We start from the raw sequence: 14001 nt of genomic DNA, 5'->3' as shown, positions 1-14001 counted from the left end.
GTAATCCTGAAGGATCTGAAGACACCACTTGTGACTTTGATCATAGAAACACTTGCATAGTTTATTTATTTTACATACATAGCCTGGTTTTAGTCAAATAACAATGGGTTTAAAAGGATACAATATCATCATTCTAATATTAAATTTAGAATCAATTTTTGATTGAAACCTAAAAATATGGTGCTGCTGGTGCTACACATATTTGGCCCAGCCACCAAATCTTGAAGTGGTTGAATTTCCACATTATTAGTTAAATTAGATTCAAACCTAATTGTCATGACTAAGAACCCAAGGAATTATAGCTCTCTGCAGGAAGTGGCATTCTCTAAGATTTTTCAGAAGCTTCGGAGAATTACAGTTCCTGGGATTCTGCAGGGGAGGGAGCCATGGCAATTAATTCATATTGAAACCAGTTAGAATTCAGTCTTAGGCTTCAGTGGGATGTAATTCCATAATTGTGGGACAGCCACCAAGAAGCCCTCTCTATGCATCCTCCCTGTCTAAACAAAATATATGGATGGGATAAATAGCTTTAAATCATTAGCTTACTCCTTAAAGGTTTACAGCACTGCTGTCCTGGGCTGAGAAAACACCACAGTGCAGATCTGACACATTTTAAAAAACCCAAAGACGCTGTTCCCCTAAAACATGTTATAAACAACAACGCACTAGGAGATAAATTGCATCCTAAAGTAATACATACTAAAGAGAATTACATTGCAAGGCATATAGAGTTGAATTACAACTTACATAGGTCAAGTTGGCAGGTTTACAGTGGTTCTCAACCTGTGGGTCCCCATATGTTGTTGGACTACAGTTCCCATCATCCCTGACCACTGGTCATGCTGGCTAGGAATGATGGGAGTTGTAGTCCAACAACATCTGGGGACCCACAGGTTGAGAAACACTGGTCTGGGATAAGGTGTGATGCCTGTAGCAATCCCATGAAGGTGAATCCCTAGGTTCTGTATCTCCTTCCCCCCAAATAGATGAGAATCCCCCAGAACCAAGAATTATATGTTCACATAAGAATAAATGCAGAACTCTGGATTGGAGGAGAAGATGGAGTTAATTCTCTCACCATGATATGTGCTTAAAAATACTGATGCAGATGTAGAGTTGGAACCAGCCCTTGTATGTTTAGGGTAGAGCCCCTGAAATCTGTGGGACTTGAGTTAGTCATGACTACTCTAAGCATGGACCAGGGCTTACAGTCCTATGCACAACTACCAGGAAGTTAAGTCCCAATGAACTCAGTAGGACTGTAAATCAATATGCACTGTAAATCTGTGCATAGGATTGCATTGCAAATAATATATTCAAAACATAAGGCTTATATTATATTATAGTACATTGTTTTAATAAAAGCTTATTACAGTTATAGGGCAGAGAAAACCTGCCAGAACAAACATACCAAATTAAACTCACACAACCCTGCGGCTTTGCAAGACAGAAAAGGAGGAGAGAGAATTAATTCACAAAATTAATTTTCACTTAAGATAGCATCCCTTGAAAGCGATGGACTTTTCTTATCCATTGTGATTGTTTTTAGGCTTGTTTCTTCTTCGAGTAAGATGATCTCTGGTGTAATCTTTTCAAAAAGGGAACATGTAAACATTTTGGGCTCAGGTATTTTATTTCTGAGCAGAGCCATAATTTCTTATTTAAAAATAATAAAGGAACTTTATAAGAATTCATTGGTTTAAGGGTACCGAATCCAGCAAAGCACTTAAGGTGGTGCTTTAAGATGGATCAAGAGCCTACTAAATACCATAATGTATAAAGTGTATTTTCTAAGTTTTAATGTTTGTGTTTTTTGTGACTCAAGATGCCCAATCTGGTCAGTCTTTAAAAATAAAAATAAAATAAAGAGTAAACCTAACATCGTGACTATATATGTCGAGAAGCTGGACATTAAATGAACGTGATGTTCGCATAGCATTGTTGTTATATCCATGTGATTTTAAAATGGTTAGCAATTTTTGTAGCCATGGGAACGACATGAAGATGAATACCTAGTACTATGTACGATCATCTCTCTGTGTCCACCAGAACCCAACTGCGGTGTGGCGGGTCATTGAAAAAGATTCATGCAAGTTGGCTTGAAGAAGAAGAAGAAAACAACAACCTGGGTTTATGATCACTGTGCATTTTGTTAACAAGTGAATTCAAATAGTTTTATTTTTACCAAAACTGATAATCTTTATTCCAGTGTAAATGCAATTGCTGATTTAAAAAGAAAAAAGAAACAAACAAAATATATGTATATTATTTGGATGGTTTATATCATCTTTGTCTAAATACATTATAATGGAAATATGTTAAAAGGTGTGTCATACCACAGTACAAAAATAAATGACTTTTTTCCTGCATGCTTGCCTGAGGTATGTTGTGATTTGAATTGCCTTATAAGCCAAACGAAACGAAAGAGGAAAAAAGAAGGTTGTATGTTACTACATAACTCAGAAATGCTTGGACATTGTTTCATCACATTACATGTGTATTTGATGCTGTGTTATGTCAAAATTCGGACAAGTTGTCTGTCATTCTATGTATGTTGTGGGAGACCTTTTATCTTGTTAAGCTGTATTGTGTAAACCTCTCATTGCCTGAAATAGTCAGAGTTGTATAACTCAGTGTCTCCAACTAACTGTTTCCTAAACTTAACACATTTCCTAACACTAAAATATAGATGTTTGTAAATTCTTCATTCATTTTGTCTCCTCTTATGTATTCCAAATCAGGCTTTTATCTCATGAGGGAAGCAACAACCTTCCATTGCATTTAACAAGTCTCCAGAACATTGTTGTCTCTTCACAATATATGTCAACTAAGTTTCATTCAGCAAACGCACCTAGAATTATGAAAATGTTTAGCTTGCTTCTGTGGTCCGATCTAACATGTTCTTGTACACTGTTTGTATTCCACTCCACTCCCTCCCTCCCCCTCATGCTTTCTGCGACATTTCCTTATTTAGGGCATGAAAACAATAGTTGTCATATAAGATAGTCTTTGCCAAGCCCTCCAGATGTTTTGTGCTACAACTCCCAGCAACCTTGGCGCTGGGGGGTCCAAAACACCTGGAGGGCACTCAGCTTGACAAAGACTGCTATAAAATAACACACACTTCTTCCGCTGTGGGATTTATTTATTTCATTTAAAAATTATATGTTGCTCAGTTTTATAAAACCTGAAAGCAGTTTACAAAAGCGACTGATTGGAGAAGTTTGCAAGGACTCCAGTATCACAGGTAAGTGCTCTGTTTAGATTTTGCAAGAACCACCAAAAACTGGCTTTCCAAACTTCACCTGAGAACAATACGGACCTCTGGCCTGGCTACCACCAAAACTCGGAGAGAGTGGTGTGCAGAGAACTTTTTGTCTGTTATATACACATTCATGTAATTGCATGCACAGGAACAATAGGGTCCCATGGAGTGCACATGCCTCTCGCTGCACGTGGGTGGGGTTTGTTCTGAACTGTTGATGATGTATCGTAGGACCGTTATGTTTTCCTACTATGTCTTTAACCCAGAGAACAAGCATCCTTTTGTACTCTAACAGACTCATTAAAACAACGTAAGGAATATGGCCCTCAGCAAAGTGAACGTGTAGGGAGTGGGGAGGCTGGTCAATGATCTTTAGTATGAGAATGGCAGAAGGGACTCACCAGGTGTTGCTTCCCAGCAGAGAGAAGGGCTACGCGGAAGAGAGGTCAGCATGGTGCAAACTAACCAGCAAGACCAATCCAGTATATTTGCACCACTGTGGTCTAAACCACTGAGCCTCTTGGGCTTGCCGATCAGAAGGTCAGCGGTTCGAATCCCCGCAATGGGGTGAACAGCCATTGCTCAGTCCCAGCTCCCAGCTCCTCTAGCAGTTTGAAAGCACACAAAAGTGCAAGTAGATAAATAGGTACTGCTCCAGCGGGAAGGTAAATGGCATTTCTGTGCGCTGCTCTGGTTTCAGTGTTCCATTGCGCTAGAAGCGGCCACATGACCCAGAAAAACTGTCTACGGACAAACACCGGCTCCCTCGGCCTGTGAAGCAAGATGAGCGCCGCAACCCCAGAGTCGTCGGTGACTGGACTTAACTGTCAGGGGTCCTTTACCTTTAACCTCCCCACCACCTCACCCTTGCTTTCTCCCTCCCAGTAAGCAACAGCAAACCAGCTGCCAGAAAGGTAGGGTAGCAGCTCTGCCCCACTCAGCAAGTCACTTCCCAAATACTTTGATAGCAAACACTTCATATGGAGGAAATTTGTGGCTTTCCATTGTTTGGAAAGTTCTAATTCGGTAAGTAGTGTGTATTTAAAAGAATTATTCACAAACCATTTGTCTTCTTTCTATATGCACAAAAACATTTCTATAAACAAAATACAAACACTGATACCACCACTGTTTTTTTTAAGAATTTGATGCTGTTAGCATGCATTATCTATAAATATGAACAATTCCACACACAGAACATGGAACAAGATTGCATGAGGGATGTGTACAAATCAATAGGATTGTATTTTTAGTATGCCACATTTGTGGCACAACTAGAGTTTAAAAAATCCTAAGCAAAACATCACTAATCATATCATATATAAATAATATCATGGTAGCAAAAAACACAGGCATAGTCTCACAAATTTTATTAGTCCGTTGCTGTGTGGATATATTTATTTACTATTTACTTTTACATCCCACCTGAGGATCTCGGGGTGGTATACATGATTCTCACCACCACAACTTTTATCATTACAACAACACTCTGTAAGCCAGACCTTCCCAAACTTTTCATGTTGGTGACACACTTTTTAGACTTGCATCATTTCGCGACACAGTAATTTGGTTTTACTAGCAAACCAGAGGTTAAACTAAGCCCTTCTTTCCAGCCCCCGGAGGAGCATGGGGAGCATTCGTGTGACATACCTACAACTGCAGCTGACGCACAAACATGTCACGACACACGGTTTGGAAAACTCTGCTCTAAGCTGCACAACACAGTAGTTCAAAACAGACACCATTTTGTAAACACCGTCAGGCCCTTTTGACATTAGCCCAATGGTATATGAGGTGCTGTCGCAGCACTGCACCAACAACACTGAGATAGCGTTGAAAAGCCTGAGCTCTTGTGAGTTTATTATCTATGGTTCTTAAGCTGTGAGGTATGCCCACACCAGGTGAGGAACAAAATACCTGGAAAGGTGCATGCAAAGCTCTAGGGGTGGAGAGGCCTATAACAAGCAAGGTGTGCGACACTTACCTGCCAGCAGGAGACGTTTCATACTGTAGCTGCCCAAATTGTTGTGGTAACTGCTGAGTGAAGTCTTGAAAGCTGCAGAGGCAGGCAGCACATGGCCACTTCTGACTACCTCAGCTCTACTCCTGCTTCCTTCCCCAATTCACTGGTCTTACAAGAGAGTCTAGGCCACCCCTTTTCTAATGCCAGCACACTTCCAGACCCATAAGTGTGCCATATTGGTTCATCCCCATCAACATTGTGACTGACAGTCTGTCTGTCATGTATAATATCATTGGACACACATGGGCACCGTCAGCCTGAGATTTTGCCGCCTGAGGCAAAGGACAATATGGCCTCCATGCCACGCCTTCCATTTTACATGCAGAAGCTGACTGGACTGAATCTCATTTTGGAACTGGCAATGGGGACAGCATCCTCCTGAGGACAGCAGAACAGCTTAGGGGGCACAGGGCAAGCTATCCTCAAAACTTTGCCACCACACCATAGCATCTACCATCTGAGGCAACTGCCTCACCCTGCCCAATGGTGGGTCCAGCTCTGCCTGCCAGCAGCCACCCCCTAGCGCAGGTTATTATTTTTATAATTTTTATTATTATTATATTTATTAGTTGCTTTACCTACCGAGTAACTCAAAGTGACTTATAGTAAACCAATAAAAACCTAAAAACACAGCAGTATAGGGTTACCATGTGTCCTCCTTTTCCAGGATACACCCTCTTTTTCAAAAAATTCTGTCCGGGTGGGTTTTTTAAATTTGCCAAAATGTCTCTGGCTATAGTTGCTGGATGAGACATAGACATAACCTGGTGGCTGAAGACTTGCTTTCCTCTTCTCTTCTTCTGCCCTAATCGGCAATATATCACAGCTTCTGTAGCCAACACATAGTAGGGGTATTTAAAATGAGAGTTGTCATAGCGTTCGCTTTTTTTTGCTCTTCAAGATATGCCAACCCTGGTAACACAGCTAAACGAAAAGGCAGGACTAAAGGCCCCGCCCCACTAAAAGAGGCCACCATTGAGGGCCAAAAGCCCAGGGCGGAAAGAAACGTGTTTGCCTGATGCCTAAAACTGGATAAAGATGGTGCCAGGTGTGTCTCCTTACACATGCACAGGCACACATTTGTGGTCTTTGTTGGGGCTGGTTCCTATGGCTAAGTTCCTCCATGCTCTTGTGTAATCAACCATGGGGCCTTAGGGAGTGTGAACCGTGGCCCCTCTTCCCCTCCCAGAGCTACATTTCCCAGAGTTCCCTATTAAAGCCCTCTGAGAATTGTGAGTTTGGGAGGTGAAAGGGGGGGGGGGTCTCCTAGCACTCTCACTGTACTAAACAAATAACGGTTTATTTTGTTTATACCCCCACCTTACCTCCAAGGAGCTCAACATGGCATACATGATTCTTCCGCTCCCCATTTTATCTTTACAACACCCTTGTGAGGTAGCTGACCTTTGGAGGAAAACAACCAGCCGACTGTAACCAACGTATTCACTGTCCCATTTTCCACCCCACTGTGCAATAAGCCCTGCACAAGTGTTTTAGCAACTTAAAACCATACCAGATATTTACCCAGTACAGTATATGCTTGCTGGGCCTGACTGCTAAAAGTCACTGCTGCTCCACGGGCTGTGGAGGAAAACATGGTGACATTTTGCTGTAACCATGGAAACCACCACAGTGGAAAGCAAATTCCCTGAGAAAGGATATGTATAGCTAAGTGCGATACAGCCCCCTCCTCTATGGCTCCATTCTGAATGCCGGAAATTCTTATTTCCAATAAAGAATGCTCTGGGCTTAAGGCTTTTAGTGAGGCAACTATAGAATCCCCACATCTCCCCATATAAAATCCTGCCAATTTTGCCTGCCATGTCCTGTCGTCTTTCAGGTTGGGACACGAGGACAAGGGCCTCCCTTGACCCATTGTTTGCCTACCAGAGGCCTATGGTTTATTAAGAATCGCAAATGGTGCTATCCCCTCCACACTATAAGTTCACATTCATTTCTTCCCCATCCCTGACTATATATGTATATATATATGAGTCCATACAAGTTTCAGGTTTTTAAATTTATGCATTTATTTATCTTATTATATTCTGCCTTTCCTCCAAGGAGCTCCACGTAACATGCATGGTTCTCCTCTGCCCCAGTTTTTTTCCGTACAACAACCCTGTGAGGTAGATTAGTCTGAGAGACAGCAACAGGTCACCCAGCGTGCTTCATGACTGTGTGGGGATTTGAATCCTGGCCTCCCAGGTCTTGATCTGGCTCTAATCCAGGGGTCGGCAACCTAAGGCCCATGGGCCACAAGCGGCCCATGGGGGGTCGTTTAACCAGCCCATGGACCCCTGGCACAGAGCAGAGCGGGTACCGCCTTCCGTGACACTGGCTGGCTTCCCATTGGCTGCAGGAAGCTCCTGCAGCCAATGGGAAGCTGTGCACGCCTCCTCCATGCCAGAAGGAGCGCCAAAAATAGTGTTTGTGCATGTGTACGCACGCATGCACTCCAATCCACCGCAGCATCTGCGGGACTGTGAACAGGCCGAAGCCACAAAAACTTTGCCGACCCCTGCTCTAACCACTACACCACACTGAAGGTGCTTTTAATTTTGGGGTTAAGTCTTTCCCAGTGTGAATGCATCTCATCCTCTTCATGGCACGGCATAAAGATAAAGCTGTCATGCCTCCTGCCAAAGATATTATGGAAGGCTGAGTTTGCAGAAAGCAGAGTGACTTTAGCTGCACTCTGGGGAAAATATCCTGCCAAAAGCCAAGGAGCGGGAGGGAAGTAAATCTGGAAGCAGCAACCGAGAACCCCTCTCCTCACTGAATGATTTAGAGCTTTTCTTCAACATGCTTTGATGTACAATCTGCAGAGCAGTAATTGAAGAAAAGCTTGTAGGATATAAATCATAATTAAAGTGAAATGTCCCTGCCTTCCATCTTGGAGAGGAGGGACTTGGAGCCCCTGAAATATGTAGGGAGGTGGGCTAATGATTATGGAAAGTAATCACGGCTTTGGAGGACTGGTGGAAGGAGTCATAGAATTAGCTAGCAGGACCAGTAGTCAGGGCTGATGGGAATTGTAGTCCAGAAACAGCTGGTGACCCAAGTTTGAGAAACCCTGCTTTAAAGCATGGACCCGTGCCAAGAAGCATGGCCTGAAAATAATCTGGATCAGTCTATACTGTTTGGGGTAAACAAAAAAGTGGGGCAGGAGGCGGAGTGGAATGGGGCATGGCTAGTGGATCACCCTACATTGCAGCATTTTGTTATGGGTCCCACATGCTACAAATACTACCAAAATAAATCTACAGGAATGCAAAGCCATCAACCCAAGATCCCCCCCCCCAACAATAAATAATTATTATTATAACTAACGCAAGCAATAATCTATTAACAAGCGTATATACAAAAACTATGCACCTTTCATTTCTGAGGGCGATGTCTCTGGTTTCCATTTGGGTTGAAATTTGCTGGTGACATTATTTCAGGGATTTAATAAGGGAGAGAAGATGACCCCTGGAAATACATATGGTGGATAATAACATGTTGCGGTTAATGTACCTGTGACCATCCCGAAAGAAGGCAATGGAAATGTTGCCTGAGAAAAGAGAGTAAAGGCATCAGACAACTCCTTTACTGCAATCAGGAGAAAGGTCGCAAGTCATTTCAGAATCCCAGCATGGTATTAATGCAGCTCCTTTCTATAGCTCCAGTATATTAGCAGAGTCAAGTCACGTTATATTAAACTAGGAACACAGACACAGGAAAGCTGGATCTGAAATCAGAATGATACCTTCATGCAATTGTGAAATGGTTTGGAATATTGGTGGTTGTTGTTGTTGTTAACATTAGTGGGTGAGATCCACTTCCATGCCTGCAAAATGGACCTTAAGTTGCCCATTCATGTTGTGGAAGTTCTCCCATATGAAATTATTCACTGCTATTGAGTTCAAAAAGATTGTTTTCATGGCTGCCAGCTCTTGACTGCATGGGACTATTCGCCTGAGGTAAAGGGAACTGAATTAGGATGCGAGTTTGTCTAGAACTATTGAAATTCCACCAAAGTATTACATAGTTAAAGAGGTTCTCCTTCTTTCTACAGAAATTGGATCCAACCTAAGTAGTGCTAAGTAGTCCATTGAAACCCATATGAAAAGTGAATCATGATCAAAGCAGATCTCATTGATTTCAATAGTACCTAAGGACTCTAACTGAAGGGCTGTACCCACTTACCTGGTGAGCCCCATGGAACACAATGAGATGTGCTTCTGGTGTGATGGTACATTTTGAAGTGGTGGAGCTCATCATGGCATCCTCAACAGCCAGCCACACACACACACACACACAAGAATCTCAAAACTCATGGGCCGATGAGCACTTAGTGTTCCCAACCCTAACCCTGAGGAAAGCCATTTAATTAGACTTTAATTTGATTTTGACCTGTTTTTAGGAGGTAATTTAATTATTGTTTGATTTTATACTAATGTTATATATCTGATGTTAGCTGCCCTGAGCCTAACTTCGGCCAGGAAGGGCGGGATATAAATAAAAGTTTATTATTATCATTATTTTGAGGAGGAGAAGCAGGATGATCCAGTAATATAGATGCAAACTTCCACACGAGAGAATGGCAACACAGCATACAGTAGTACCCTATCTATCAGACTCATTATGGCCACAGTCCTATGCAGTTTCCTGGAAGTAAGCTCCTCTGAACTCAGTGGTGCTCAATTCTGCTTGCATAGTAGACTAAACTTGTGGAATACACTGAGAGCTTTAACAAAAGATCTTCAGCCAGCTGAAATACAAATATTAGCTTTTAATCAGAAATGCAAACTGTTATGTACTGAGTTGAATAGGATCCAAACTGCAGCAGTCTGATTGGTCCTAGAACAATAGGATCCAAATTGCAGCAGTCTGATTGGTCCTAGAACAATAGGATTCAGAATGCAGCAGTCTGATTGGTCCTAGAACAATGCAGCAGTATGATTGGTTGGCAGGAACCACCCAATCATGCTCCAGATAGAAGTGAATCCACAACCTGATTGGCTTACAGTAGAATTCCAGAATTAGCCGATCATGTGCAGCCCATTGTGTAAATAATGTATATAAAGCAGATACTTTGAGGGGACTTTCATTCATTCCTCCTCACCACTATGAGCTGAATAAAGAGCATGAAATCACTTTGCGACTCTGAGTATATTTCACAAACTATCTGGCAAAGTAGTGTTACCATTTAAACTACTTGTATGATGTAGGGACACCATCAAAGAAAAGGAAAGGGGCTGGCCTCTGCTTATTTTCCTCATTTGCTGGCTTCCTTTAAGCTAATGTTAAAAAACAACCTTGAAAGACTCATTATCACCTCATTCACTTGCCAGAGCCCAGCGGATCTCTCAATCCCCCAAGTACTCCAGTAGTTCTGTCCTGCTCTGAAGAAAGTTCTGGAGCTCTGCAGCCTCACATCTCCCCACTAGACCACTGGAGAGGTATAGGATTGTGCTGCAACTTAGGTTGGGTATAAACCATAGTCCAGATGTCCTGAATTGTTTTTTAGGAAGGTATGAAGGTTCACCATCCATTATACTTTCACAACAATAGATTAAAAAATCTGTGTGCATTCTGAGCACTGAAAATACAATCTAAACTGGGGAAAGATATATAAAAAGGTGTGCAACCTTTGTTTAACAAAATGAAAAAGTAATATTATTGCAGCGAATTTGGGTTTTATTTCAAAGAACAACGACAACAAAAAGAACCGAGTTCCATATTTTTTAAAAAAATATTTTTGTGGGGTGAGTGAAAGAGAAAGAAAGGGGAGGAAATGTAGCTTCTTATCTGATCTTGATTCTTTGTAAGCAACCTGATCATTATGCTGCATATTATCTTGGTTTGTTGTTGCTTAGCTCAGAGGCAAAAATGTAGCTTTTCGCATAAGTAACCCCTTACATCTTTTTATTTAGGTTATTACAAAAGAATCTCCAATTAAATAAATCAAATGGGTCTTTTTAGGTCTGTATCAGCCCAGTTTATGCAGACTGTCGGTGCGCAAGTAATTACTGCAAACGGTGGACCCAGAGAGCAGATCAGGTTATATATTATACAGTACCTTCAAATATTCAGTGCAGTGCTGATGATGATCGCACTTATGATATTGCATACTGTGATATGCCTCTGAATTCAGTCCCTGCCAGTTTGCCTTTCCAAATATATTTGGCTACTTACTTGCACGCAATGGAAGTAATAATCCATAATTGTCTCTTGTTAGGGTTCACACTGATTTGAACCCTCCAAGATCTGTGTGTGCGGAAATACTCCCTTATCGTGCTTTGTCTACTTTCCACCTTTAAAAAAATAATGCATATGTACTGTCATTTCTCCTGTAAGATTTTTCTAAGCTGTGGTGAAATGTTTCCCCATCGTTTATAGCTCAGTTGTCAGAAAACGTAAGTAAAAAATGCAGGAAATGTGTAGCTATTCGTGAGATGGAATTTCAAATAGTATTGACAAGTTCCCTCGCTCCTAACCACACCAGCAGAAATTGATACAAGTGCCGTAATATGTTCTACAAGTCTTCATAGCTCAAGGAAAATAAATGCATATGGCACAAGCATTTTCCAAACCAATATTACCTAGAAATAAGCTGCAAGTAGTCGCAAATGCTTGATTTATGCCATCCAGCCTTCTTATTATTATTATTATTATTACAAGTGGTTAAACTCCAAGAGGAGGCATTCCATGGCGCTTGGTGAAGCCCAGTGGATGGTGAACTTTAAATGGGAAGGAAAATAGGTGGCACGGGTGGCGCTGTGGGTAAAACCTCAGCGCCTAGGACTTGCCGATCGTATGGTCGGCGGTTCGAATCCCCGCGGCGGGGTGCGCTCCCGTCGTTCGGTCCCAGCGCCTGCCAACCTAGCAGTTCGAAAGCACCCCCGGGTGCAAGTAGATAAATAGGGACCGCTTACCAGCGGGAAGGTAAACTGCATTCCGAGTGCTGCGCTGGCTCGCCAGATGCAGCTTGTCACACTGGCCATGTGACCCGGAAGTGTCTCCGGACAGCGCTGGCTCCCAGCCTCTAGAGTGAGATGAGCTCACAACCCTAGAGTCTGTCAAGACTGGCCCATACGGGCAGGGGTACCTTTACCTTTAAAATAGGTGGCATAGTCTGGAAGCTTCAATTTGCAAATAATCCCAAATTATTAGACAAATATAAAGGGACGCAATGCACCATTTAGTTTTTTTCTCAGTCTTTTGAACCTTATTTCCCTGTCTATGAACCTAACAAAATGTGTATATCATGTGGGAAAAAACCATCTAACCATTGCTCAGTATAGCACACATTGGGGGCAAATCTACACTCATGGTTTATAACGTTAAGGAAGAATTAAGGAATGGTTTTCATAACGTAATGAACACATTACGTTTTGCTTGTAACGTTAATAATAAATTTTATTTGTATCCCACCCTCCCTGGCCAAAGCCAGGCTCAGAGCGGCTAACATCTTATAAATAAGACAATATGCATAATACAATATGCAAATAAAATAACATTCAACATTCATTAAAATAATATAGAATACAGTAATATTAAATATCAGCATTTCAAAATTAAACAGAAATCTACTCTTAACAGTTACAATAAGTAATTTCTAAACTCCGATCATTAAACACAGCAAACCACAGTGCACAACACAATACAATACAAAATGAGAAGCAGAGACTGGAGGGTGGGGCAAGGCAGGTGGAAGGAGGCCTTGCCTGATGGAGTCTCTCCCCTCACAGTTCTTCCTCCAGGACCAGCTTCCTTATGAGAAGTCCCAGGGCCGGAGGGCAGGGGCAAGGCAGGTGGAAGGAGGCTTTGCCTGATGGGGTCTCTCCCCTATAATGTGTTATTACAATGCGACACCATAGGGTGGTGCAGAGCAACCAACACTTGGCAATAGGGAAGCTCTTTTTTTACTGACAAAACAAGATAGGAACATCTTTAATTTACCAATATGCCCAGTAACGTTTTAGAATGATATATCTAATATCGTTCTAATAACGTTTAGAAGGTCAGTGTAGATCCAGCCTAGGAATCCAAATGGCTAGGTTCAAACCAGTCAGCCTAGGCATCAGCTTGGGGCATTTGCTTGGGCCCACAGACAGTACCAAGGCCCACCTGAATGTACCAGGCACCCACTTGCCAATCACCTGATGGCAATAATGGTATCAGGTAATTTGCAGTTGGTCAGTCCTACCCACCACTCAAAGTTCAAAGGCGCTCAAACTCATCTGATTAGCAGTTACAGAAAGCCCCTTTGAAGTCCATTTGCAGCTGTGATTTGGATTGTAACCACAGCAAACAGGCAAAGTAGGGCTCACTGACAGCACCAATCAGTACTAACAGGGAACCCTTTCTGTTAAGTTGTGGGTGAACATATCAGACGACACAGTGATTCTTCAAACAGCTCTTGTTTATTCACAGGCCAGAACAGAACTGAACTGAAGGGTTCAGCCAGCCTGCTTATATAGAGCTCCACTACAATGTAACTGTAACCATTTTCTGTAACTATCCAATCACTGAACCCCCTATTTCAATCCCCTATTTGCATATGTGGACCTGAGTGAAAACTATCTACAGTATCCCCCTGCTGGCCCAGGGTGAGAACTTCAGAACATAACACTTTCCATGCTGTCAGCGAGCCCTGCTTGAAAGGAACTGGTCAGGAGCTCACTATTAACTCTGAATTACTTATTTGTAGCAACATCCT

General features: G+C 42.1%; 1 long non-coding RNA gene across 1 annotated transcript; it reads left to right on the top strand.

Moving 5' to 3' along the window:
- Nucleotides 1-6568: 6568 nt before the first annotated feature.
- LOC310674237 lies at nucleotides 6569-12681 on the top strand. The gene is made up of 3 exons (XR_014509464.1): nucleotides 6569-6686; nucleotides 10807-12041; nucleotides 12405-12681. It is a non-coding gene; the product is annotated as an uncharacterized lncRNA (long non-coding RNA).
- The last annotated feature ends 1320 nt before the right edge of the window (nucleotides 12682-14001 follow it).

Source organism: Podarcis tiliguerta (assembly GCF_965153285.1).
Source record: "Podarcis tiliguerta genome assembly, chromosome: 3".
NCBI classification, from domain to species: Eukaryota; Metazoa; Chordata; class Lepidosauria; order Squamata; family Lacertidae; genus Podarcis; species Podarcis tiliguerta.
The sequence above is the reverse complement of the archived record's forward strand: the minus strand, read 5'-3'. Positions and strand labels throughout refer to the sequence as shown.